The sequence below is a fragment of the Mustela nigripes genome, chromosome 5, assembly GCF_022355385.1.
Source record: "Mustela nigripes isolate SB6536 chromosome 5, MUSNIG.SB6536, whole genome shotgun sequence".
In the NCBI taxonomy this organism is placed as follows: Eukaryota; Metazoa; Chordata; class Mammalia; order Carnivora; family Mustelidae; genus Mustela; species Mustela nigripes.
This window is the reverse complement of record NC_081561.1, coordinates 95,921,870-95,949,235: the sequence shown is the minus strand read 5'-3', so window position 1 is coordinate 95,949,235 and position 27,366 is coordinate 95,921,870. Positions and strand designations below refer to the sequence as shown.

Here is a 27,366-nt window from a genome sequence, read left to right as displayed (position 1 = left end):
AAGAATCACAGACTCTGATGGGGCAAAGACATCAAAATAAACTCTACTTTGTTGCCAAAAGTGGCACCCAAAGATCAAGGAGAAAGGTAGAGCTCAGTTTCTGACCCCTATGGTATCTTCCCTGATTACCCACAGATCACTTACCCCTGATGAAAGTTACTGAACATCTGTGCCCCATCTGTAAGATGTTATGACAATGCTCAGGGTATCAGTAGTTGTGTCAAGGGCTTGAGCGTCTCCACAACATAAGCTAAGCCATCATTACTCAGAAGTCGCATTAACAATGCTGTCTTACCTTAGGATTTCCAGACACAGAAAAAATACCATTATTCCAGACATGAAGGGCAGTGATACAGTGTTTTTTATTACAGGCTTCTAGGACTGCCAAGGCTGATACCATCTGTGTCTGACAGAAGGAATCTTCCGTGATGATCTGTCCTTCTGTGACAGAAGGAATCTCCCTCTCTGAGGGAATGTGATGCTGTTATATTAGTCTGCTGGAGCTGCCATAACAAAACACCTTCAACTGCGCGGCTTACACAACAGAAATTCATTGTCTCATGAATCTGGAGGCGAGAAGTTCAAGATCAACGTTCTGGTGAGTGAGCTCTCTTCCTGGCTTGCAGATAGTTTCCCTCTTGCTATGTCCTCATGCATGCAGAGAGAGAAACAGAGAAACTGTGTGAGAAAAAGGCGGGGTAGGGAGGAAGAGAGGGAGGGAAATGAAGAGAGAGAGAGAGAGGGAGTGAGAGAGAGAGAGAGAGAGGGAGGGTGAGAGAGCTCTCTGGTGTATCTTCTTAGAAGGAAAAAAAACGTCTTATATCAAGACTCTACCCTTACGACCTCATTTACCTTAACTACTTCCTTAGAGATCCCATTGCCAAACGTGGCCACAATGAGCATTAGGGCTTTAATACATGAACTTGGTTGGGGGGGGGGCACAAACATTCAGTTCTTCATAGCCATTTGTCCACAAGCAGTCTGGAAGAGAAGGTAATTCACTATCTGGAGTCAAGCATTGGGCACAATATCTCTTATTATTGAAATTTAGTCCTCCTATAGATTTTCAGCTGAGTTTTACCTTAGAATGAGGAAAGAGACTGAAGGGAAAGATTTCCCTTATGTTTTTCACGTTGACAGGCTGTGCAAAATGGGGAAATAGGGAAAGACAGTACAAATGAAGGGGTAAGGTCCAAAAGGGGGCAGGGCAAATCCTATGCAATGATTTTTACCGGGTCCATTGTTGTCGGGAGCACCCTTTCCCTGCAAAAGAAAAAAACAAAAGAGAGCAAAACTTTTTTCACTGGGGCCCAGAGTCCCTCTTCGGGCCTGTGTCTAGTGAGTGGAAACTAAGCCAGCCTGATGTAAAGTCAGGAAGTCTCTGCCTAGATCTCTCCTCTTCTGAGTACAGAATATCACAGGGAACTTGCCATAGCCTAGGCAATGAGGCTGAGAAAAGAACTCAAAAGTTTTAAAGATAATCCCCAATTTTAAAAATTAGGGATAAAAGTTTAAAATCATTTTTTAATTCAAAACCATTTTTTAAATTCCCCTTCAAGAGAAGTCCTAATGCTGTCACCCCAGCGATGAGTGCCCAGCCAAGGCCTTAGAATTGTTATGGAAACACACCCAGTGACTGCCATTCCAGGGACCTGGGTGTTGCTCTGGGTGTTTTCATTGAGGACCTAAGCCTGAGGCTACCTCAATTTCCTTTCACCGATCTTTATTTTCTTTGAGCAGTCTGATCTTTGTTGTTGTTGTTTGCTAACATGCGGGCTTTGCCCACTAATTATTACATTCCATCATTACAGAGGGTGAGTCTGTACTAGCTATTTGAATGAAAGGCAATGTTTTATACTGACATTTTAATCAGTGGAACTTACTGTCATAAAAATCTCTGTGAGACAGTAATGATTTGCAAAACCTAATATTACATCTTCTGTAGACTCTGGCATCTGTGTATAATTGACCGATTTATTAGATGCTTGTGGTTCATTGATTTTCTAGACAGAAAAAAAATTGGATTGCAGTTTCTAGCTGCTATTTTCTTCAAATTGATCATGTTGGCTCTCATAAATGTTCCCTTTGTTCCCCTCATGCTCTTACTTTTGCACAAAAGAAACTGTATTATATACAGTGTGGTGTCATTGGCCTTGGAATTAGAGTCAGAGTTTTGTTTTTTGTTTTTTCCTGCAGAAGCTCTTTTGTGCTGCTGTTGCAAAGTATCTTGAAGGCAGTTTTATTCAAAGGAATTTTCCTTACAAAGGGCTGCTTATTTTCTGAATATACATCTCTTCAGTCTAGCATTATCCCTATGAAAGGAAATTTTCTGAAAGCTACTTTGCTTGATTTATAATGATGCCAAACAAATAAACATTTATTGACAATTAATCTTGGGAACCACTGCCAATGGAAGGATGAATTTCGAAAACATTTTCTTTATACTATTCCTGATAATAAGGTATTTCTGGCTTGAATGGGGGCTTTCCTGAAAGAAGTCATAAAATTAAAACATAAGGCCACAAAGTGATTAAAAGATTGAAAGCAAATAGTCGTCCCTTACATAAAATACAATGCAACATATAGGAGGAAGCAGGCCTGTGTTAATAGATAGGAGTTGAGGATTACTCATTCTTGCTGAGCTTATGAAAAAAGCTAGAAGTAAGGAAAACTAGAAATAAGAGGAATACTTCCTAATTAATTTTATGAGGCCAGCGTAACCCTTATACTAAAACCAGACAAAGACATTATGAGAAGGAAAACTACAGAGCACTATCTCTCATGAACAATGAACACAGATGCAAAAATCCCGAACAAAATATTAGCAAATTGAGTCCAACAATGTATAAAACAATTTATAAACCATCCAGGTATGCAGGGCTAGCTTAACATTTGAAAATAATTAATTTAATCCATCCTTATAACAAGTTAAAGAGGAAAAATTATATGAGAATACCAATAGATTCAGAAAAGGCCTTTGACAAAATCTAATACCCATTTATGATTAAAAGAAACCACTTAGCAAAGTAGGAATAGAGAGGAACTCCCTCAAATTGATAAAGAACAGATACTAAAACCCTATGGGTAACATCATATTTAATTGTGAGAAATTAGATACTTCCCTTCTAATATCAGGAACAAGGCAAGTATAACCACTCTTACTACTCTTATTCAACATTGTACTGAAATTCCTAACTAATGCAGTAAGACAAGAAAAGGAAATAAAACATATACATATTGGGAAGGAAAAAATACAACTGTCTGTTCACATGTTCTGCATAGCATGATTAACTATATAGAAAATCCCAAAGAATCAGCAATAACAACAAAAACCTCCTGGAACCAAGACTATAGCAAGGACACAAGATGCAAAGTTGATATACAAAAGTTCATTGCCTTCTTGTATATCAGCAATGACCAATTGGAATATGAAATTAAGAACATAATGCCACTTATATTAACATCCCCAAAATGAAACACTTAGGTATAAATCTAAAAAATATATAGAAGATATATATGAGGAAAACTAAAATCCTTCGAAGAAATAAAGAAGATTTAAGTAAGTAGAGAAATATTTCATGTACGTGGATAGGAAGACTCAATACTGTCAGGATGTCACTTCTTCCAAACTTGATTTACATATTCAGTGCAATCCCCATCAAAACCCTGCAAGTTACTTTTTAATATAGACAGTATAGTTCTAAACTTTCTATGGAGAGACAAAAGACCCAGAATAGCCACCAAAATATTGAAGGAAAAGGACAAATTCAGAGGACTTACACAACCCAACTTCAAGATTGACTATAAAGCTATAGTAATTAAAATAGTTTAATATTGGCAAAAGAATAAACAAATAGAGACACAGAACAGACTAGAGAGTCCAAAAATAGACTGATACAAATCAAGTAAACTGATCTCTAAGAAAGGAGCAAAGGCAACTCAATGGAAAAGGATAGTCTTTTCAACAGACAGTGCTGGAGCAACTGGACATCCACTTGCAAAGAAAAGACAAAAAGGGGAAAAGAAAGAAAAAGGACATCCAGAAAAAGACCTTACTCTCTTCACAAAAATTAACTCAACATAGATCCCAGTACTAAATGTGCACTGCAAAACTATAAAACTTCTGGAAAATACCATAGAGAATATACTGGTGACCCTGCATGTGGCAAGGACTTGCTAGATACGACACCAGAAGCATGATCCATGAAAGAAAAAACTGATAAGCTGAATTTCATGAAAATTTAACATTTCTGCTCTTTCAAAGACACTGTTAAGAGAATGAGAGAACAAGCCCCCAAATGGAAGAAAAATTTTGGGAAACATATATCTGATAAGGGACTTGTATCCCAAATATACAAAGAACTCTTAAAACACAATGATAAGAAAACAAAAGAACACAATTTAAAATGGGCAAAAGATCTGAACAGATGCCTCACCAAACCAGATATACAGATGGCAAAAGAAAAAAAAAGTATATGAAAGGATGTTCAGTGTCATATGTCATTAGGGAAATGCAAATGAAAACAACAATGAGCTATTTCTACATACCTATTAGAATGGCTACAATATATGAAACTAATATTACCAAATGCTGGGTGAGAATGTGCAGTGATAGGAACAAGCTCTCACTCATTATTGGTGGGAATGTAACTTTGTACAGCCACTTGGCAAGACAGCTTTAGTTTCTTATAAAATTAAACATTCTCTTACCATATGACCCAGTAATTGTGGAGCTTGAGATTTACCCAAACCAGTTGAAAACTTATGCCCACACAAAAACCTGCATGTAAATGTTTGCAGCAGATTGACTGACTGATATAAAGCAGGTTCCCCGCCCAGCACCGAGCCTTACACAGAGCCCAGTGTGGGGCTTGAACACAAGACCATGAGATCGAGACCTGAGTTAAGATCAAGAGTCAGATGCTTAACTGACTGAGGCACTAAGGTCCCCCAGCAGCTTTATTCTTAATTGTCAAAACTTGGATGCAATCAAGATAGCTATCAGTAGAGGTGAATAAGGTTCCATACAAGGGAAAATTATTTAGCAATTAAAAATAAATGAATCATCAAACCACAAAAAGGCATGAAGGAACCTGAAATGCACATTGCTAAGTCAAAAAAGTCAGTCTGAAAATGGTCCATACTGTATGATTCCAACATTGAAGGCATTTTGAAAGAAGTAAGTAAAACTATGAAGACAATTTAAAAAAAATCAGTGATTGGCAGAGGTTTAGAGATAGGATGGGAGAGATGAATAGGTGAGCCCTGGGTGATTTTTAGGCCGGTGAAACTCTTCTGTATGATATTATAATGTTAGATACATGTCAGCATGCATTTGTTAAAACCCACAGGACGCACAGCACAAAGAACGAACCCTAATATAAACTATGGAAACTAGTTAATAATAATGTGTCCGTACAGGCTCATTGGTTATAACAAACATACTATGATTCCAAGGATTCAAGATGATCGTAATAAGGGAAACTGAAGCAAGACAACCTATGGGAGGTCTGTCCTTTCTGCTCAGTTTTTCTGTAAGACTAAAACAGCTCCATTAAGTTAAGTCTACTCATTACAATTTAAAAATAAAACTTTCAAAATCAATTCTTAAAAAGGGCAAGGGAAAAAAAAGGATCAGGGGAGAAATGTAGCTATATAAGTATATAAACTTTTGGTTAAAAGGGAAGCGTCAGCATTAAACACAGGAGCACACAGAAGGGGACCTAGACACATGAAAAAATAATTAAGAACACCTATATTTTGTGATAAGTTGGACAGATACCCCAAAAGGTAGAAAAATAAGTAGCCAGAAAGAAAATAACATATCTACTCAAAATTGAAGAAGTGCGATCACAACGCGCTGAAATGAGCAACCCAAAAGGGTCACGATGGAAGCAAAGGAACCAATCACCTTCCAGAATCATCTCTGCTGAGGCTGTGTACCAGCTGAGCAGCCAGCCCACTCTGCAGGGGTCCTGTGAAAGTCAACTGCAGCAGCCCCGACCTGGCTTTGGGCCAAAGTCCCCTGGGTCTCTGTCCCAATCTGAAGAGAGAATTTGCAGATGTGGTGGGCTCAAGGTCAGACAGAGAATGTCACAGCCGGGGTTCCCCCAGACTAGTGGATGACTTAGGACAGGTAGTGACTTCTCAGATTGTAAACTAGAGGGCAGTTGAGCACAGATACAGTGTGTAAAGGAGATCTGGTCAACTGCATGGATCAGATTCCAGCTCTGATCCTTCCTGACGATGGAAGTACAAGAATCACTAGGGAAAATGAATGAATATGTCAGCTGTCAATATTCTCTGTTTTTTACTTTACTACCTAACAAATCGATTCTCCATATGGTCCCTCTGTGTCCTTAACACCTTTGGACAAAATAGTAGGCTTTTATTTTGTTTTTCTGCAAAGATTACTGCCTTTTCCATCTCTTTTTTTTTCTTTTCTTTTCTTTCCTTTTTCCTTTCTCTTCTCTCTTTTTTTGATATTTCAATAATTTATAGGGGTTTATTATGGAAAAATTCAAACATATCAAGTAAACAGAATAGTACAATGAACTTTTTTTCTTACAATGCTTTTTCTGTCCCCTGCCCAGATTCTGGGTCTCCAGATTCCAGCCCAGGCTCAGCAAGCTAATGCTGCTTATTATTATTTTTTTTTATAAAGACTTTATTTATGGGGCATCTGGGTGGCTCAGTGGGTTAGAGTCTCTGCCTTCAGGTCAGGTCATGATCCTAGGGTCTTGGGATCATGCCCCATATCAGGCTCTCTGCTCAGCAGGGAGCCTGCTTCCTTCCCTCTCTCTCTGCCTGCCTCTCTGCCTACTTGTGATCTCTGTCAAATAAATAAAATATTTTTTTAAAAAGATTAAAAAATCATTTTTAAAAATATTTTATTTATTTATTTGACAGAGACATAGTGAGAGAGGAAATACAAGCAGTGGCAGAGGGAGATGGAGAAGCAGGCTTCCCACTGAGCAGAAAGCCCCATGTGGGCTTGATCCCAGGACCCTGGAATCATGCCCTGAGCCAAAGGCAGACGCTTAATGACTGAGCCCTGCAAGAGCCCCACTGCTGCTTATTTTTAAATCAAGAGAGCAATGCCTATGTAGTGATGTACCTAAATATACCTCTGTGCGTGTATATTACCTACCTAACAAACCAGTGCCTCTGTGGCTTTATTGGACCTGCTAGGTTAGGATAGCAATTATTTAAAAACCCATGGAAAAAGAGAAATAACATTCTTTATGTAGTAGCAATGTGGAAGTTACATCAAAATAAAAATGAAACTAACTTTATTTAAACAAGAGGCTCTAGGTTGTTCTCAGGTGGTCACATAGATAACGTATGTGGAACAGGCTCCCAAATCTAAGGACCGTGGAAGCGAAAGTCTGCTTTTGGACTCTGGCTCTGGAACCACACAGTCCGGAGGTGGGCAGTGAGCAATTTTGCATCTGCTTCTTCACAGCCTGGTGACTGGGCAGAATTTTATAGTCAATAGCAGCACAAATTTGGCAACTGTACACTTGAAGTCCAGAAACCAAATCACTGAAACAACCCAGGGAAAAAACAGAGAGAAAAATAGGGGAAATAAGACTCACCCAATAACCGGAAAATAAAATAAGATTTTTTTAAACATAGAGGTTGGAGAGAAGGGAAAACTTTGGGTCAAAACCAAAAAGGCAATAAAAAAAAAAAATGAACAAAGGCTTGAGGAGGGGAGCACTGTGGAGAAACAGAGTTTCCAAGGCTTCAGGAAATGAATGGGATGCATTTCAGAATATCCAGAAATTGCACAAGTGTTCTTTGGAATTAGTACAAGATCAAATTAGAGATGTGAAGATAAGGAAATGTTGAGGACAGAGTGACTATTCTCTCTGTATCTGAAATAAATATTTGCTTTGTTAAGGAAAGAAAAGAAAAAAGACAAGAAAAACCACAAGTGTTCAAGGAAACTTTTCATTCAAAAATATACTTAAGACCTTAAAACCTACTCTAATATTTAATATCCTATTAAAATTATAAGAAGAGAAATACCAGAGATCAGCATACCTAATTCTGAAAAAAATCACACTTACTTATTATACTATCATATCAGCAATTTACAAGCAGCAAGCCAATAAACTTACTGCTGTTGTTGCCTCATTCATGAGTAATAATAACAGACAATGGTTTTAATAAAAAACTAGGTTAATAGAGTAAAGGGGCTGACCTAGATTCTCCAGAGGATTGAGCGTCACAGTTTGTGTTCATGTGTTCATGTCAGAAGAATCCTTAATACCTAAATAATTTATTTAGAGGAGAAGCTTTTTGTTGTATAATTACATTTTATCACCCTAACCCGCAAATTTCTCCCTACACAGTGGTTCAAAGTATAGACCCCGCTATCAGGATGCCTGGACTCAAATCCTAGCTCTGCTCCTTACTCTCTGGGTGACCACAAGTAAGTTACTTATTCTCTGTTCCTATTTCTACATCCATAACCCAGGGGAGGGGGGAATCAATAGGATCCACTCTATAAAGCTAAAAGAGTTCAACAGTGAACTAGGTAACAGATAGTTAGTGTATCATGGATTTAACAGCTTAAGGAGCAACTCCCCCTTTTCTTACCCTTTCCACCCAGAGTCTATGAGACCTCAGGGGTCCAGACATTCCCCTATGCCTGGCAGAGTATGCAGACTTTCCCTGGGCCATAGATCTACCAGGAAGAGCTTCAAAAGGAAACAAGAGGATCCCCAAGGATCTCGTGGTGGCCTGATTCTAAATAGAGGCAAGCCTCAGGAGAACTATAGCACTTGGGAGCCACAATAGGGCCAAGAGACCAGGCAGTGAACCCTGGGCCTTGAGAATGCTGAAAGCAAACTGGGAGGTATTCTACTGCAGCCGTGTAGGCTGAAGACCCAGTAAGTACAGAGGTCCATGCCTAGTCACCTAGCAGTTGAGCAGCCCTCCAACCAAAGGTCAGCAAGGACAGCAAAGACTACCAATAGCCTTGGACTGGGGGATCCTCATTAAATGAACAATCTTCAGCGAACTTCTCTAAAACCCAGATATTACCAGGTGAAAGGAAGGAGATTCTCTAAGAACCTGAGCCTTTGCCCCTAGAGACGCTGGGTTATGTTAAATCTGAATCAATTTCTTCTTAATGGTAAGATCAATTTTTCAATGGTCAGCAGAAATAGAAGCCCAAGGAAGAGATAAGTCCAAGAGGAAGGAAGGAAGGAAGGAAGGACGGACGGACGGACGGAAGGAAAGAATCGAGTGGAGGGACGAAGGAAGGGGGAAACAGAGGAAGGGAAGGGACGAAGGAAGGAGAAACTGGCCATTCTGGCACTTCTCAGAGAGCCTGTTATCACTAAGGTGAACATCTTTTCTGTTTGCCCAGGCTGGTTCTGCTTAAATCCTGTTTTAGCATAACTGAATAGCATCCTTTTCACTCTCAATAGGGTTCCAACATGGATGATTTGCAAGGGTCCCTAGTTACAGCCCATTCTATCATAACACGCTTTGAAACCAGAATTTCCAAAAGTTGGTATATAGGTTCCTACCACCCAAAAAACAAACAAACAAACAAAACCCCCTCAATATCAAAATGGAGCTGAGCCACTGAGAGATGGGGTTGCAGAGTAGAGGCGAGCTCTCAGAAGCAAAAGAAATGCTGAAGAGAAGGAGCTGTGTTGTCTCCCGGTAAAGTGCTGGAGAAGAGCTTCACCCAAAGTGCGCTCAGCATTCCAAAAGAAGAATCCTCTGAGTAATTGACTTTTCTCCTGGGATGCAAAGACTTCCTCATGAGATGACTGCGACGGTGCAATGCTGATGGCCATAACCAGAGCTGCGGCAAGGCAGCTTGCGGCCAGTCAGGAGCCAATCAGGGAAGCAACTCCCGATCCACCCCTCTCTCCACCGCACCCCCCACCCCTGCTCTGCCCAGGAATGGCATGGACACGCCCCTAGAAATCAGAATAACCAGAAAGAGGGCGATGTGATGGGCTTCAGAATAGGATGGATTCCTAGCTGGAAAATGGTTTTTTTTTTTTTTAATATTTTATTTTTATTTATTTGACAGAGAGAGACACAACGAGAGATGGAACACAAGCAGGGGGAGTGGAAGAGGGAGAAGCAGCCTTTCCGCCAAGCAGGGAGCCCAATGCGGGGCTCGATCCCAGCATGATCTGAGCCAAAGGCAGACGCTTAAGGACGGAGCTGTCCAGGTGCCCCCTGGCTGGAGATTTTTAACTGGCCAGTGACAGAAAGAATATTTGGCTCTGACAAGATCATGTGTTGCCGAGCATATGGTGTGCTGTAACCATAAAAACCCATCAATACTGCAGGAAACAGTAGTCTTGGAGAAAGTCCAAGAATCTGCACTTGGTGGTTCTGACAGGATATTTGGTCTACATGCTTACACTTGGGGGAAGACTGAATGTTGCTAGAATTGATTTCAAGGCCAAAAATTCAGTATCAAAGGTGGAGATTCTTCTTTGAATGGGAGAAAAAAGAAACCCAGCAGTCATGTTAACATAAGCAATCTTGGTCAGCTGAGGTCGGGTTAAATCAAAGCAATTCTGTTTGTAATGGTTGTCAACAACTTTTCTTAGCACCATTCATCAGGCTACTCACTGTATTTATTTTGCATTTTTATGTCATATTGTTTATCTAATTATAAACCACATCATAAATGATAATTATTGAAATATATTTGGCTCTTCCTGCTTTTCTTTTAATCCTTTTCCAAGAAGAGACATGAACTTTGGGATTTTTCCTTCTCAGGGAAGTTTATGTTTCAATGTCAGGTGGAAATTGCCTGAAGGCAACCTCCCTTTCTGGGTTTTGTTTTTGGAAATAAAAAATTAAGAGATTTTTTTGAAAGAGGAAAGAGAGATAGGTATCCAGTTTTGGAGTGAGAGAGAAGAGGAAAGAGAATGTTTAATGCAAGAAGCAAACAGTAGTGAGATTGTAACATTTAGTGATTGAGGGAGGGTACAGAACCTCAGAGGAGCTTGTGTGAGGGACTCTGGCCTCTAAGTCCCCTGCCCGAGGGGCACTAAAACTGTGGAGCAATTTCCAAGGCCCATAAAGTCACAGACAACTGTAAGCTACAGGGCGGCCAGCGTGGGCCATTCAGCCCTGGAGTTTTCTAAATGTTCTGCTTTGTCATAAGACCTCAGAAGCTCTCAAAGATCCTGGCTGGTAGTGGGGGAAGATAGTGGGAAACAGATAATGGGTTCTAAAGATGACTGTGATTAACTTTCCTCTCAGAGTTAGATTTATTTGATTTTTGAAAAAATAAAGTTAGTGATATGTTTCATTTCTTAACATGGTACAGGAGGGTAGATATCGATCAAAAAGGTAAGCTATGAAAAGGAAATTCACCAGGAATGGTACATATTTAAAGTTCATAAAAGCAGTTCCAAACCTATTAATACTTTAAATTCAGCTCTTTGAGTTAGAGTTGCAAACAACTATTGGAATTGATGAATTCAAGTTTTACTTCTTATTATTCTAGTCTCTTCTTAGTGGATGTTAGGAAGGAGCAAAACCAATGGGGAAACAGACTGGCTGCAGAAGACTATTGTCCCGTTGGCAAACCAGCAACTAAATTATAGAGGAGGCTAATATTAAGTTGTTTTATTTATTTATTTTTTTAAAGTAGGCTCCATGCCCAGTGTGGAGCCCAATGCAGGGGTTGAACTCATGACCCTGAGAGTAAGATTTGAGTTGAATTCAAGAGTCCCACACCTAACCAACTGAGCTACAGAGTCACCCCAGTATTAAGATGTTTTAATGCTAGCATTATCTGTATTCCAATAGGGACTAGTGACAATTTAGCTATAGTTCAATCTCTGAACGGACTTGTAGGTTTTTTTGTTTTTTTTTTAAATCTTTGTTTTCCCAACTAAGAATCCCTTTTAATTGATGTTATTTTAAGGACTATTGACAAAGGGTCCTCTAATAAAATTTTTCTTTAACATGGGATAGAGTTTTTGACTGTGAAGAATGGAATCCTGGCTCTTTTGAATAGATGTAAGGTAGCACGGCTTATCATTAAGAAACTCAAACAGTTTGTGCTCAGCAGAAACAAAGATTATATCTTTTCGTTATAACCTTTTTAGGAAAGGTGCTACGGAGATATTAGTCACATTTTACTTCAGCATCCAAGAGGGGGGTAAATTGACTAAGAATCAGGTTACCCATGTCTGTTTGAAAGAGTCCACTTTTGTGTGGGGTGTTAAATATCTAACTATAATTTTTACTCTTTTTAAATATCTGCCCAGTTTTGGTGGGATTTCTCCCAAGTAAATTATCCAAGTTGAGGCTTAATCCTTAATATTGGTCACTTTACTTACACTTCCTTTTTGTTTTGTTTTGTTTTGTTTTATTTAAGTAATCTCTATACCCAATGTAGGGCTCATACTCACAATCTCAAGATCAAAAGTCTCATGCTTCTTTGAGCCAGCTGATATCCCTCCTTACACTTCTTTAGGGGGAAAAAAAACATTTACTTATTTATTTTAGAGGTAATGTGGGCAGAGAGGAGGGGCGGAAGGAGAAGGAGAGAGAAAATCCCAAGCAGACTCCATGCTGAGCATGGAGCCAGACACGGAGCTTGATCCGCTGTCCCTGAGAACAAGAGTAGGATGCTTAACCGAGTGAGCCACCCAAGCACCCCCTTCCTTACACTTCTAATCTAGTTCGAAGAATTTTCTGAGAAAATGACTTTCTAAGTAGAGACTCCTGACATCAGCCCGGTTTGCCCTGGAGAATAGGGTCTTTACTGAGTCTCTACGAAACTTAGGATTGTCAGCACGAACTTGTTCCTGTGGGGCCAGCAGGCCTTCATCAAAGCTGGTCATGAGGAGCTAGACCTTGGATGTGAAGCCAGGTGAAAAGTAATTCAACTCACTGCATTTGACTCTGTGGGTCCTTTGAAGACTTTGTTTCACTGAAGTGAGGTTGAAGACGAGCAAGCTGTCCTGCCTTGCTTACCCCATTTAGCCTCTGCTATGACAGCATAAAGTACAAAAAGTCCTCATTATCCAAGAATAATTGGTACCAGAAAAGAGCTTCTTAAAAGTGAACCTGCACAGAAAGGGAAGCAACTTTTAATAGTAAATAACAAATAAAAAAGAAAGTTTTATTAGGCTCTTATCTTGAAAAATGAAGCTAAATTATGAAGATTAGTTTTATATGACATTGAAACTTTGAGGTTATCACTTCATCTACACAAGAATTCTTTAGATAAAGGAGGAATTAGGCTTCCCTTGCTTTTTGGGGGGGGGGGTTACAATATTTTCTTTCCAACAAAGTTATCTCTTAGCATAGTTTGACATTCTTCACATTTGACTTTCACTACAAAAGAGAAAGAGGGTCTTTTTTCTCTGCATATAGATTCAAGGATTGCCTCCTATTTTATAAGATCTTTTCTTAATCCTTTGATATTCAAGTCATTCTTTTTCAAAGTATCGTCAACTTCCTGTTCTTCAGCTGTCAACTCTCTGCCAGAAACTTACTTGCCAGGGGCCCTCTGAGTGGGAGGAGTGAGTAGTTCTTTAGATTGGGTGACTTTATGAAAGTCTCTCTATGGTGAGATTTGCCATTGTTTTTGAGTTTATCTGCCTTGTGTGATAGAATGTTAATAAAATCAAACTAGCATCAATATTCAGGCAATCACGGGTTTTGACACATATTGAAAACTATTTGAGTAGGAACTCTTATAAGTGTGCTCAGTTTATTGTTAAAAATGTTGAGGTGGTGGGGCGTCTGGGTGGCAGTCAATGAAGCAGCTGACTGCTGGTTTCGGCTCAAGTAGTGATCCCTGGGTCATGAGATTGAGCCCCATGTACGGTTTGTGTTCAGCACAGTCTGCTTGAGCTTTTCCTTTTCCCTCCACCGCTCCCCCTACTTGCCTGTGCTCTCACTCTCTCTCTCACTCTCTATTTCTCTCTCTCTCTCTCTCTCTCTCTCAAATAAACAAGTAAACATTTTTCAGGTTGTGACATTTTTCGTAATTCCATCATATCAGGGATTCAAGAATGACTCTTCAGGTAATAAGAATATCTCTGTACAACCTAACAGTTGAGAGGCATACGGGTGGAGGGGAAAGAGCCCAGAGCCAATTGTTAACAGCTGAAAAACATTTTTTTAAAAAGTCTTACCTGGGGCATCTAGGTGGCTCAGTGGGTTAAGCCTCTGCCTTCAGCTCAGGTCATGATCCCAGGGTCCTGGTATCGAGCCCCATGTTGGGCTCTCTGCTCAGCAAAGAACCTGCGTCCTCCTCTCTCTCTCTTTCTCTCTGCCTGCTTCTCTGCCTACTTGTGATTTCTGTCTGTCAAATAAATAAAAAAAAAATCTTAAAAAAAATCATCAAACATTGTATATTTTTCTAACAGAAAAAATATGCAGTTCTATAATCTATTTTGAGAGGGGGCTATCCTACTCACTGAGGACACCGGACAAGTTGGGGCTCCAGATTTGCAATGGTCACCATGGAGCCACTGCTTGTCCTTGGAATCTAGTGAGTGTGTGGGTGGGGGGCACTTCGTCAGTTCTCCCCACAGGTGTTCTGACCACAGAGCCTCCTCTCATCTACAGCATCCACCAGCAGGGTGGTGGCAGGACTCTGCATCCCCTGATGCTGGCAATGCTTCAGTCACCCCAGAGAGCCCAGCGACAATGTTGAGAATCGCTGGCAGCCAGCCTTCACAGGTGATGGATGGACGATGATGCAGTGTCCTGAGTAATGATGAAAACAGTGTGAAATAAATGGTATTAGGGCCCTGCAGAGGACACAAGATCTATGTTGTTTCCATCAGAAGAGCCATTGCATGGTAGTAATAACAGTCTTGTTATTTTCCTCTCATGGTAGAAAACAGGAAACTAGCTGAATGGAAGATTTGACAATAAAGTATGGAGAGACGGTTCCTGAATCCTCACAGGAGGAGATGGTGCCTGGACACCACAAAGAATCTTCTTCTGATTGGACAATAAATGCAGAGGTAAGTATCTCTTCTTTACCTTTTATTCTAAATCTTTATTGATAATCTTTATTTTCTAGACCTTACATGGACCAGTGAATTGTGAAACACCTTTTTAAATAAAATTGTTTAAATAGACAGAGGTCCTGCCAAAAGTATTTGCCCCCCCCCCAAAAAAAAAGTATTTGCCCAAGGGGTGCCTGGGTGGTGCATTTGGTTAAGGATTAGATTTTGGGTTTCGGCTCAGGTCATGATTTCAGGGTCATGAGAAGGAACCTTGCATTGGGCTCCATGATCAGCACAGAGTCTGCTTAGACTTTCCCTTGCCTTCCACTCCTCATCCTCCCTCTCTAAAATAGATAAATCTTAAAATATATATATTTACCTAAGAGTCTCACCTTGGGGACTGTCCTGGTTGAGTGCTGTCTTGGGAGCTAGACTTCCGTTGTTCAAATCCCAGTTTCCCCTAGTCACTAGCTGTGTGTTCTTGAGCAAGTTACTTAATCTCTCTGATCTTCAGTTTCTTCACATGCAAAATGGGGATGATACATCAGAGGTTGTTGTAAGGATTAAATAAATTAATTACATAAAGTCAATGCCTGGCCCACAATATAAACTCAAAAAATACTATTACTTTTATCATCTCTGATTATTTCCTTAAGGAGAATTTCTAGAGGCAGAACTGCCAGCTCAGAGACTGAATATTCATGTCTTTTGGTGGTATTGTGAAACAGCTTTCCTGAAAGTTTGATCATAACATTTTCAAAGGCTGTGGTTTCATCACATCTTAAAGCGGCCTACCTAGATCAATCAAAACAAGATGGAAGAATGGAAAAGAAAAAAAAAAAAAAAAGGCAGAGAGAAGTAGAGCCAAACCTGACAAGGAAAAGAGAGGATATAGGATAAAAAGGGAGATTTTTTAAAAAAGAAAATATGGGTGAAACTGTAAAGTCACCCATAGTATTTTAAATATTTTATCACTACTAGTTCATGTAGGCCTGGCCCCTCTTACTAGAGCCTGATACTCAAAAGGGGATTTGTCCCTGTTGCCTCTCCATCTTCTTTAACCTCCAGGAATGACTCTTTGAGAGTCAGGGACATCTCTTCCAGACTCCACAATATCTGTCTGGGATCTAGCACTCTCTAATAATTAAGGAGATGTATTTACTCTAAGTAATCCCAAGATAAAAACATTAGCCCGATAACATTACCTTAAATTCTTCAACCTCAAGCTCTAAGTAAAATTTCAGGAAAAAAATTCATTAAGAAGATTTATTGTTCATAATGTATGCTAGTTACAGGATTCTTTTAAGGCAACAAATTTACTCTTTTAATTCACAAAATCGCTCCAAGTTTCTCTGTAATGCAAGAGCTACTGGAGGGCTCTTCTCTGTGGCAGGAATCACAGATAAATATGACTAAATGTACGGGGCCTTAAATCACTGTCTGTGAAAGGAATGGGACTTATTTACACATATGTCATTGAGTAATGCCTAAGCTCAATGCAATTCGTACTAGGGGGCAGCTGGGGTTTTTATCTTTATTTTTATTTCTGGAAGGAAAACAAAACAAGACCAAATAACAATTCCTTTCGACACTGTGGTTCTCGTTCTCAGTCTACTTCCCGCACATATAGCTCAGTCCCTTCTAAGATGCATCACTGGGATGAATTCAGGGTTTCCTAGGAAAACAGGATCTCTTCAGAGGGGATGAACAGAAACTCATTTCCACCATTTCGAAAGATCCTGTGCAACAATAAATACCAGTCTCCTTCAATCTCCTACTCTACCCCAATCCAACCTGCAAAATCATGGCTGAACAAAACATTAAATTACATAAATGGGCCAATATTTACTGCCAGTTGTGCAACACAAAGTGTTTTGAGGTAGCAAACATTACTTTATCCTTGACAATTTCTCTCTCTTTCTCTCCTTCTCTCATCTCCATTTTTTATGGATAGTGTGGATGTTCCTCTTTTCAAGTTGTAGGGCTTCTGGGGCAGCTCTGGTTTTAGTGAAACAAGGGTCTACCTGTTTACATGGGTCGCCAGCTACCACAAAGCCTCATGCAGACTCTGCACATCAGTTTCACATTCACTAAGCATTGTGTTTGGTCAGCTTTCAGATCCTCTCCATCTACGCATTCTCATGTCTGCGTCAGCAAAGGGAAGGGCCACACCCCTAGTTTGTTGCATTAATTTCTGAGAATATCCTTTTTCTCTTATTATCCTTCTATCCTGTCTGGACCTCCAGCAGTTTGGCCAGAGTTCTGTCTCAGGTGAGATGCCTCTTTCTTGGAAAAGAACAACTCCATTTGGGACTTAGAATGTGTGTTGGTCTGTGTTTTTTGGGCCCTCCAGAGAAACAGATCTAGTAGGATACACACACACACACACACACACACACACACACACACACACACAGGCTTATAAGGCACTGGTACATGGAATCATGGAGGTTGTAAGTCCCATGGTCTGTGGCTTCCAACCTGGGGACCCAGGAGAGCCAGTGGTGCAATCCAGCCTGAAACCAAAGGCCTGAAAAGCAGGGGAGCCATGGGTACAGAGTCCAGCCTGGGTCTGTAGGCCTAAGACATAGACAGATCAATGTCGCAGCTCAAGAAGCTGGGCAGGAAGGGCTAAATTCTTCCTTCCTCCGCCTTTCTGTTCCATACGGATCTTCAATGGATTGGGTGATTCTCACCCACATCAGGGAGGGCAAATGGGTCTACCGAGTCCTCCAACAGGAATGCTAATTTCACCTGAGAACACCTCATAGACACACCCAGAGATAATGTGTAGCCAAACTCCATGATCCAGTCCAGCTGACCCATAAATAACCATCCCAGATTAGAATGGCATGGTTCCTGGACAGTTTGAACTTCGTGGCATTTAGAGGCCCTGAGATACCAGAAGGACGGAAGGAGGGGCGCATGGGTGGCCCTTTAGGTTAAGCGTCAGACTCTCGAATTCAGCCCTGGTCATGGTCCCGGGGTGGTGAGAGTGAGCCCCATGTTGGGCTTCACCCACTGCAAAGAGTCTGCTTCCCTCCTTCTCTCTCTCTCTTTGCCCCTCCTCCCACTCACGCCCCCTCTCTCTCCCTCTCTCATTCTCTAAAATAAATAAATAAATCTTAAAAAAAAAGGGGGGGGCAGAGGGAATAGAGAATCCTTAGTCAGGCCCTAAGCTAATAAAACACCTCTGTCAACTCTCAGTAAATTAAATCTGCTTTTGTGCTCACATCTAAGTGAGCACAGGTTGGTGGTTTCAGAATACATCTGAATGGCTCTCTACCCAACCTACATTTTGCTAAATTTTATTCTAAAGTTTAGGTTAGCTTTGATATAGCTGCAAATTTGTTTTCTGAACTATTCTAGGAAGCTTAATTATGGAGCCCCCAAGGAAACTGAAACATCTCTCTGAAATTTAGAAAAATTTATTTCAATTTTTGAGAAAGAATCTATGTATTATGTATATATATACTTATACCACATGCACGTGCACACACACACACACACCCCACATAGGGGGACCTCAAAGCATACAGAGTGTATTCTAGAGACCATCTTTGAGATTGGGGGTGCTGCTAACTGTACTCTTCCTCCTCTGAACTCCAACCAATTTGATATACATACAGGTGACAGATGGGGGACCCAGAGCACAGCAGAGGCAGGAGGGCGATCAAGGCTTCCTTCTCCTCCCCAGCTGAGCCTGATGGTCCCCGCAGCCAGAAGCAGTGCAGTGGAGAGCCTCAAACAGGAGCTACCCTTCCTGCTGCCTTCCCACAGTGGGAAAGGGAACCAGGAGGACAGAGGAACGAGATGCATGCCCACTTTTTGAGGTCAGGCTCTACCTCTACACCGGTTTGCTCCACAGCCGGTGGACTCCCCGCTCTGTCCTATCAAGCAAGTCCCTTCCAGAGGAGAGCTGGCAAAGAGGTAGGGAAAAGTCTGAAGCTTCCTCTTTCAGTAAGTCCTAGACACGGTGGACACAGTGGCGGAGACACAGGAAGCTCCTTTGTTGGGCATCAAAAGTGAGTTGAAGGAAGAAAAGTTCCTTCCTTCAGGATGGATCAATGAAGCTAAAAGGCAAATTTAGTTTTTGATATTTAATGTGAACTACTGGAGAGCGGCTTGAGTGGTAGAGAGGGGTCTTGAAAACAATCACAGTATAATAAAACAATGCCTTAAGTTCTCATTTTACATCTAGACTGAACCATTCTGGTTTATTTACTTTTTTAAGATTTTTTTTCCTACCTATTTATTCAAGAGAGAGCAAGAGAGAGAGAGCAAGAAAAAACACTGAGCTGGGAGGGGAGGGAGAAGCAAGCTCCCTCTGAGCAGGGAGCCTGATGCAGTTCAGTCCCAGGACTCCGGGACCACGCCCTAAGCCAAAGGCAGATGTTTAAAAGGACTGAGCCACCCAGGCACCCTTGAATCATTCTATTTTAAACTGGGATTTTTGGGGTGCCTGGGTGGCTCAGTCCATTAAGCATCGGACTCTTGGTTTTGGCAGGGGTCACGATCTGGAGGTCATGGGATCAAGCTCCGTGTTGGATTCTGCGCTCAGCGCTGGGCCTGCTTCTACCTCTTCCTCTGCTCCTCCCCCACTGTCTCTCTGTCTCTCTTGAATAAATAAATTTAAAAAATAAAAATAAACTAGGACTTTTTTTTTGGAACTTAAAAGACTGGTCAATTTGTTAACAACTAGTCCCCCACCCCCAACAAATAGGCAAAATGATGAAGGATATACACAAAAGCTTTCCTGGGTGATTATATCAAGATGGCACTTTTTTTTTTCCCCTCATCTTTTGGTTTATCTATTTTTTTAAAAAGATTTTATTTATTTATTTATTTATTTGAGAGAAAGAGAGTGCGAGCAGGAGGAATGACAGAGGGGGAAAGAGAAGCAGACTGTCCGCTGAGCGGGGGGCCCAATATGGGACTCTAGCCCAGGACCCTGGATCATGACCTGAGCTGGAGGCACACACTTAACTGACTGAGCCACCCAGGCACCCCTGGTTTACCTATTTTTTTTCCCTAGGGCTTCCAAAATATGATTTTTATAATAAGAGAAAATGAAAATACATGTGTTCAAAGAAAGAGTGGACCCTGAAACTTCTGAATATAATCTGATCTAATAATTGAAAGCAGGAACAGACAAAGTCAACTCATCACTGTCCTGGGAAAACCCTGGAGGCAGATGAAGGACCAGGAAGAGCAGGAAGGTAAAGCCAACAAGATTGAGCAAGAAGAATCCTTGATAGCCAGAGAATGAGGGCCAACCATGGTCACATGGCCCCACAAGATGCATGGAAGTATGTTTAAAGGCTGTGAAGAAAATTAAATCAAGTCAGTGATGAAAGCTAAATTAACTCTGACTGCTAACATTTTGGGATGTTTACAAGTTGGGCTTCTATAAGCCAGTGGACTTTTCCCAAATACTCCTCTATTTTTGGTAGGAATCCTTTATTTTGCTTAATCCTGTATTTTTTTTTCTTATTTAAAGACATCGTTTTACTTTTAAAAACTTCGAAATATATGATCCTTTTTTTAAGATTTTATTTATTTATTTGAAAGACAGAGATCACAAACAGGCAGAGAGGCAGGCAGAGAGAGGAAGGGAAGCAGGCTTTCTGCTGAGCAGAGAGCCCGATGTGGGGCTTGATCCCAGGACCCTGGGATCATGACCTGAGCCAAAAGCAGAGGCTTTAACCCAGGTGCCCCTACGTTTATGATCTTAAAGATTATTTTTAACATGAGATATAGGGATAAGGAGCAAATCTGCCCTAGTCCAAACACAACCACTATTAATATTTTAGGACAATTTCTTCAGTCAAGGGCATTGCCTTTTTGCCTTCGCACAATGCCACAGCCACATGCCTTATGTGATGATGGCCATATAAAAAAAAAGAAACCACAGAGGTTTAGAGATGAGGTCAGATCAGGAAAAGGAGATTTTCTTCTGAGTAGAAGCTGCTGCTGACTTTTCTGTCTTCAATTTAATATAATATTCATAGCAAGGAGATAATTGTCTTGGTTGATTTTCTATGTGCGTTCCTATGGACAGGAACATAGTGTAGCGGGAAGATAATGAGCTTGAACTAGAGTCCCAGCTCTTCCATGTATGACTGTGACCTTGAGAAGGTTTCTTATATTATATACTTGGAGCCTTGGTTTTCTTCTCTGTGAGATTAATAAGGTCCACTTTGTAGGGCAACTGATAGAACTAAATATGACAACACACAAAACACTAGGCACATAGAACTTCCATATACTTTTTTAAAGATTCTAAAATAAATTTAGTAACACTGGAAAAATTTTATACATTTATCTTTCCACTTTAACTTCTTATACTTAATCACAGCATTTTAAACCACTATACTTGTATTTGATACCTAAAGAAAGAATTCCTATTCTTAACATGGTTTAGCTGCCTTTCACTAAATTATGTATTTTGGGTCAGGGGAAACCGCCCCTCAGAAAATCTTGATCTATGCAAATATAACTCCAGACATCTGGATTAGTAACTACAGGTGTCAGAAAACAGGGACCATTAAGCCAAGTTTCAGCTGTTCCTTTATTTCAAGAAAAGGATACAGAGTATTACTGACTTATAATTTGAAGATGACTTTTTCCTAGAATGTCAACAAAAATGAAGCTCCTCTTAGCTACAGATAAAAAAAAAAATTCCATGCTCTAATTTATATGTATCTCAGCCTTTTAAACATACCCTCAAAACTGAGTGATGAATAAAGAGTATTAAAAAACCATTTAGAAAATAAACTCTCTAAGTAAAATTTTATTTTCATTTTGGAGAGTTCACTTCATAGACTCCTTCCAAGGGAAAAACTCGAATATGAGGAAATCAGATGTCAGTTGTGAAGTCAATTATTTAGGTGTGGTGGGGCAATAAATGAAATATCTGAGCTTTAAGGAAGTCTGCTGGCTGCACTCTCTGGATTATCCAGAGCCATTAAGAAGACTTAATATTCATCATCACTTTATTTAGCCCTTAATTTTTTAATTTCTGAATTGCCTGGGATCAAGTCAAGCTTCAGGGGTCCCCAACCACCAACCAGGGCAGTGGCTCATTCTGTGGAGTGCACGACTCACAGTACTGAGTAACACAGCATTGCCAATCAGCGTCACCATGCTGTACGTTAGATCCAAAAACTTACTTATAGTATAGCTGACAATGTCTCCTTTGTCAATGACCAATGTCTCCTCCTACCCCCAACTCCAAACCACCACTCAACTCTTTGTTTCCATGATTTTGGCTTTGTTAGGTTCTGCATGTAAGTGAGAATGTAGTATTTGTCTTTCTTTATCTGACTTATCTCCCTTAGCACAATGCTCTCAAGACCCATCCATGTTGTGGCAAATAGCAGGATTTCCTTCTTTCTTATGGCAGAATAATATTCCTCTGAGTGTGTGTGTGACATTTTCTTTATCCGTTCATCCATCAACAGACACCTGCATTGTGTCTATGTCTTAGCTATAGTGAATAATGCTGCACTGAATGTGGGAGTGCAAATAGCTCTTCACCACAATGATTTCATTTTCTGAGGACTTCCTGAGACTCTTCTTTAAGCCTCCTCTCCTGTCTGGGTCACAGGCAGGGTTCAGATCCCTGAGGGAGATGGAAAAACTATCCTGCTCCCCCCAGGGTTCTTGGAGAGCTGGGGCAGTGGAATCTGTAAAAGGGGCCCCAGGGCTGCTATGAATTTGATTTTCCAAGTCTAGAATGTTATCTCTAATCATCTCTCCAATGCCATCCCTATGTCCTTCTGAAGTTGGCAAAAGTTTGCCTGAGTGGCCCAAGGGCACTGCAAGAACACGCCCTGGCACCAAGTGGCCCAACTGTCCCTGATCCTCAAGGTTTTCCTCCAGAGAGCCTCACCTGAAGTATCTTTTCCTGCAGAGCTAATTCCTGAAGCGGTGCTCTGAATTCACTAATCCAATTACTTATGATAAATGGGCCCTGAGGAATAGAGGACAGGGGAGGTCTGGAAAGGTCTGACACACAACCTATAACCAGGAAAGGAAAGAATGATCTCCCCAGTTAGAAACTCCCTATTTCTCAGAAGCATCTCGACCTCCCATATGACTGGTTTGGCTCACAGGGTTCTTCCCTCAGCCTGGTATTTGAGGACTTCTCTTCCACTCCTGAGCTGAATCCCTTCAAGCCAGTGGCAGTCCCCTGGCTGGCTGCTTCTTTTCTCTGATAATGTAGTTCTTTCCTATGAAGACAGATTTGAGTAGAAATTCTATAATGCTGCTGTAATATTTCTCTCTTACTCTCCTCACACTTGCAGTGACATCTGGGCCATTTTTGCTTTAGCATAATGCATGGTCTTGCCACCCATAATTCCAAGGGCAACTATGAATTAAATGATCATTACGCACATTAGTTTTCAATGTTCTTAAGGCCATTAAGCATATTAGCAGGCCCATTACTTCATTTTCCTACAGATGTCTAAGTAATAGTGCCCACTGTGATCGGCAGTCATGAAGAAAATGTGAAGCCTCCCCAAGCAGTAGCGGCTATGGATATGGGTAGGAGGCAAAGTTCATGCAGACCAAATGGGATCATTAAGGGAAAATTATGCAGGCCCTGGCCTGCCAGAGGAGAGGAGGGAGCGGGAGGCACTGCACACTGAAGGAAGACGCAAACTTGTGCCCGATGGGTCACCCACCTCATTGTATAATGAGCTCATGAATTTGAAAGCCAAAAAGAGAAAGTCAGAGGTACAGTCTTTTTTTTTTTTTTAAAGATTTTATTTATTTATTTGACAGACAGAGATCACAAGTAGGCAGAGAGGCAGGTGGGGTGGGGGGTGGGGAAGCAGGCTCCCTGCTCAGCAGAGAGCCCGATGTGGGGCTCGATCCCAGGACCCTGGGATCATGACCTGAGCTGAAGGCAGAGGCTTAACCCACTGAGCCACGCAGGCAGCGCCAGAGGTACAGTCTTGAACTATCTCTCTTCTGCCCTTCAAGTAGCAGCTGCAGAAGCAGAAGAACCTGAAGCTCCAGAAAAATCTAAAGGCTTCTTAATTTGTGTTAAAAAAAAGAAAGGTCCAGAAAGCTTTAAAGAAGCCAAAAGGAAAGAAGCTCTAATTGAAGGAGTCATTTCAGAACAAGCCTTGGAAACATTTAGCATTGTCTTTTAATTAATCAGTTTTAAAGACAGTGCTACAAAGAGTCCATATCTATCTTGTGTGGAAGGAAAAATCTCCAACTCTGATTTCCATGAACATTTGTTCTACCCTTACTGAAATGTCTAGTTTACTTATCATAAGAAAACCACCAGGCTCAGTTCCTTTCAGGAAATAACGTACCCAAATGAGAAAGAGCCATTCTACAGCAGAAGTGGTGCCAACGGAGTTGGGTGGAAATGTTTTAAACCTTTGCCAGTTACTGTTGGAAAAAGGTAAACCTAATGTAAAATTTCAAACTAGGGCTTCAGACTCAAAAGTCTTGGTTTCTGAGAATTTCATTTGAAAAAGTAAGGAATACTTATATTTGTAACTAAAGACCTGTTCTGAACCGTGATGTGTTTTATTGTTTACTTAAGAGACTGGTGGTCTCAGTTATGGCTCAATAATGTCATCAGAGAGTCAGGCTCTTTCTATTTTCCCTCTGCCATTCTTAAGTATGTTGGCTTCTTGTTCTCTGCAACTGCTACTTGATCATCACAGTGTGGCTACTGTAGCACTGGGCATCACATCTATAATCTAATCCAAAAGAAGAAGGAAAGAGCAAGCACCCCAATAGGTAAGGGCCTATGAAGAAGAATAGGCCCTCTGCACTAAATCACAAAGTCCTTTAGAGTAGAGACAGCATCTATCTCATCTTTGTATCAACACCCTCTCTGGACAAATCCAACAGGGACACAAGGATGCTCAAAAATTACGGATTTAAGAAGAAAGCCATGTATTATACCTAATCATGCTTAGCACCAACTACTAGTCAGTAGGTTTCTAACTTGGATCACATCCTGAGTGCTCTCCGCACTATATCCATCTTACCAGCTTGGGACAGACAGCCACAGAGACACTGCTTATGTGGTGCCTAGCCTGGCAAACCACAGACCACACAGTGATACCCTGGTGAACAGATATGCTGAGAGGAAAGTACCTCCAAGAGCAAATTCTGCCCTGTTTCAAAATAAAATGCATGAATTAACACAATGCACTGTCAATTTATTACTATGGCTTAGGGCTCAAGGAGATGTTCTTACTGTGAGGCATAACCAAAATATTTTTGTTTTCAACTTAAATTTTGTTTTTACCTTCCAAGAGATATAAAATAAATATGACCAATCCAAAGCCAGACTGTGAAAATGCTGAAAAGTTATGCTCCCTTTCTCCATTTTTAGGCAGTGAGGTAACATGGTTTGTACTCTTAAATGGCTTTCAACATATATTGTCAAATTGCCTTCCAGAAAGTTCTCTTAAGCACTGATGAGAATGGCCCTAAACAGAAAATCTGTACATGGATCATTTACTCCTGTCCTTGGTATCCCCACTTTTCTTCAGCAACATGCTAAAATTAGGAAGCGTGATCCAGGGATAGGCCTGACTCTAGGTGATTAATATTTATTAATGGGGCTTGTCTGGATAGTGGTTACTTTCAGTTTTCTGTACTTCTACTCCCCTTATCTGTCACCCACCAGCAGCATGAAACCCCCACCTTAAATAGAATTACCCAAAGTCTGTACTTATGAGCCTTGCTCAGAAACAGAAAGCCCTCTCTTACCAGTGTTTTTCTTTTCTTTCCCACAGAGACCAAGCAGATGCTGTCTCCTGAACTTTGAATCCTCTCTGACTCCAGCAAAAGCAATGAGTACTGTTGAAATCATTTGTTCAGTGAAAAGAGTGATGTGTGGACCATCTGGTTCTTGCTGTCTAATCCTGAATGTTCCTGGTCCCTGACTATTACATCAACTCAGTGAAACTTTAATGTCTTTCCATTAAATTCTTCTTTTTCCTTAAGACATCCAGAATGAATTCCTACTGTTTGCACATGTGGATTTCTTTTCCAAATTCATAGCCACAAAATCTTCAAGGTCTGTTTCCCTGGAGCAGCCCTCATGCCATCTCAGGTCAGTGCAAAGGTACAAAGTCCAATCCACTTTCCCTCAGTTTGAGATGACTCTGCAGGGTCAGCCCTAGCTTCAGAATGACCCACAAAATAGGAGAATCTCTGTCAACTGCATCACAGTTCAAGTTTTCTCTTGGCCCAACTCTTATTTCCTTCATTTCTAAGAGATGCCTTAACACACCTATTGTCAGTGAACTTCTTATCAGAATCTGCTTTCTGAGGAACTTGACCAGCAGCAGCTAATGCTGGAGGTGGTCTGAGAGAGCAGATTTTAAAATGAGATTTTGGAGCTGGATCACCTGCTGGCAGCTGGCAATGCAGCTCCCATTGGTGGTGGTGGTGACCAGTAGATCCTGGCACGCACTAGCACGCAAATGTTCACATTTTCACTGTGATGAACTGAGATGTTCTACGGATGGAAGGAAATGTGCTGGCAGCTGCAATGTTGGAAGCATTTGGGAGACAGAGAAAAAGGGTATAAGGAATGAGAGGGCTATTCCTAGGGACAATCAGGGCTTTGGAAAGACAATGAAAGCTGACAGTAAATTCATCAGCAACTGAAGGCTACCTTGTGGGAGCCAGAGGGCCTTCTTGGCTGTAGAAGGGGTTGAATTCGCAGCTTCAATAAGTCTGTTATGCCAAGGTCAGCCTCCTCCTTGGAAAGGAATGGGGCGCTGAAAAATGGAATTGGAATGCCAGGGCCACACTTGAACATTTTGAATCTCTAGATTCTCCCAAACCATTTGGGTCTCTGGATATGGCCCATTTTGTCTGGTAAAAGATAGCACTTCTCTCTTGCTTTAAGATGATACAGCACAGACTCCTCTACAAGAGAACATGTACCTCCCTTAGTGTCAATTTAGGGAAGCCACAGTGCCAGAAAATTGAACAGGATGGAAACTTTCCCAACTATTTATATAAGTAAAGCATTTCCTTGATAGCAAATATATATATCCTCCTTCAAAAAAAAAAAAAAGACATTATAAGAAACAAAATTATAAACCAATATATTTCATGATCATAATATAAAAATTCTTAATGATATTTTAACAAGATGAATCCAACAAAATACAGAGAATAATATCAGTTGACCTAAGGTTTGTCTCAGAAAGCAACGTCAGTTTTTAACACTCAAAATCTGATGTTGGCAGCCTACTGAGTGGGAGAAGGTATTTGCAAATGATATGTCTGATAAATATTTAAAGAACCTATACGATTCAACACCAAAACCAAAACCAAACCAAGAAAACAAACAAAAAAACCCATCCCCAAATAATCTTCTTAAAAAAAT

General features: G+C 40.7%; 1 long non-coding RNA gene across 4 annotated transcripts; it reads left to right on the top strand.

Moving 5' to 3' along the window:
* On the top strand, nucleotides 1-25,966 carry LOC132017413 (uncharacterized). 4 transcript variants are annotated; one of them, XR_009404268.1, is made up of 6 exons: nucleotides 1-86; nucleotides 372-598; nucleotides 8,361-8,440; nucleotides 10,064-10,208; nucleotides 14,864-14,993; nucleotides 25,757-25,966. It is a non-coding gene; the product is annotated as an uncharacterized LOC132017413 (long non-coding RNA). The 4 variants fall into 4 exon arrangements; XR_009404269.1 differs by lacking the exon at nucleotides 1-86 and adding an exon at nucleotides 20,014-20,197 and having other exon boundaries at nucleotides 226-598; XR_009404266.1 differs by lacking the exon at nucleotides 1-86 and having other exon boundaries at nucleotides 237-598.
* The last annotated feature ends 1,400 nt before the right edge of the window (nucleotides 25,967-27,366 follow it).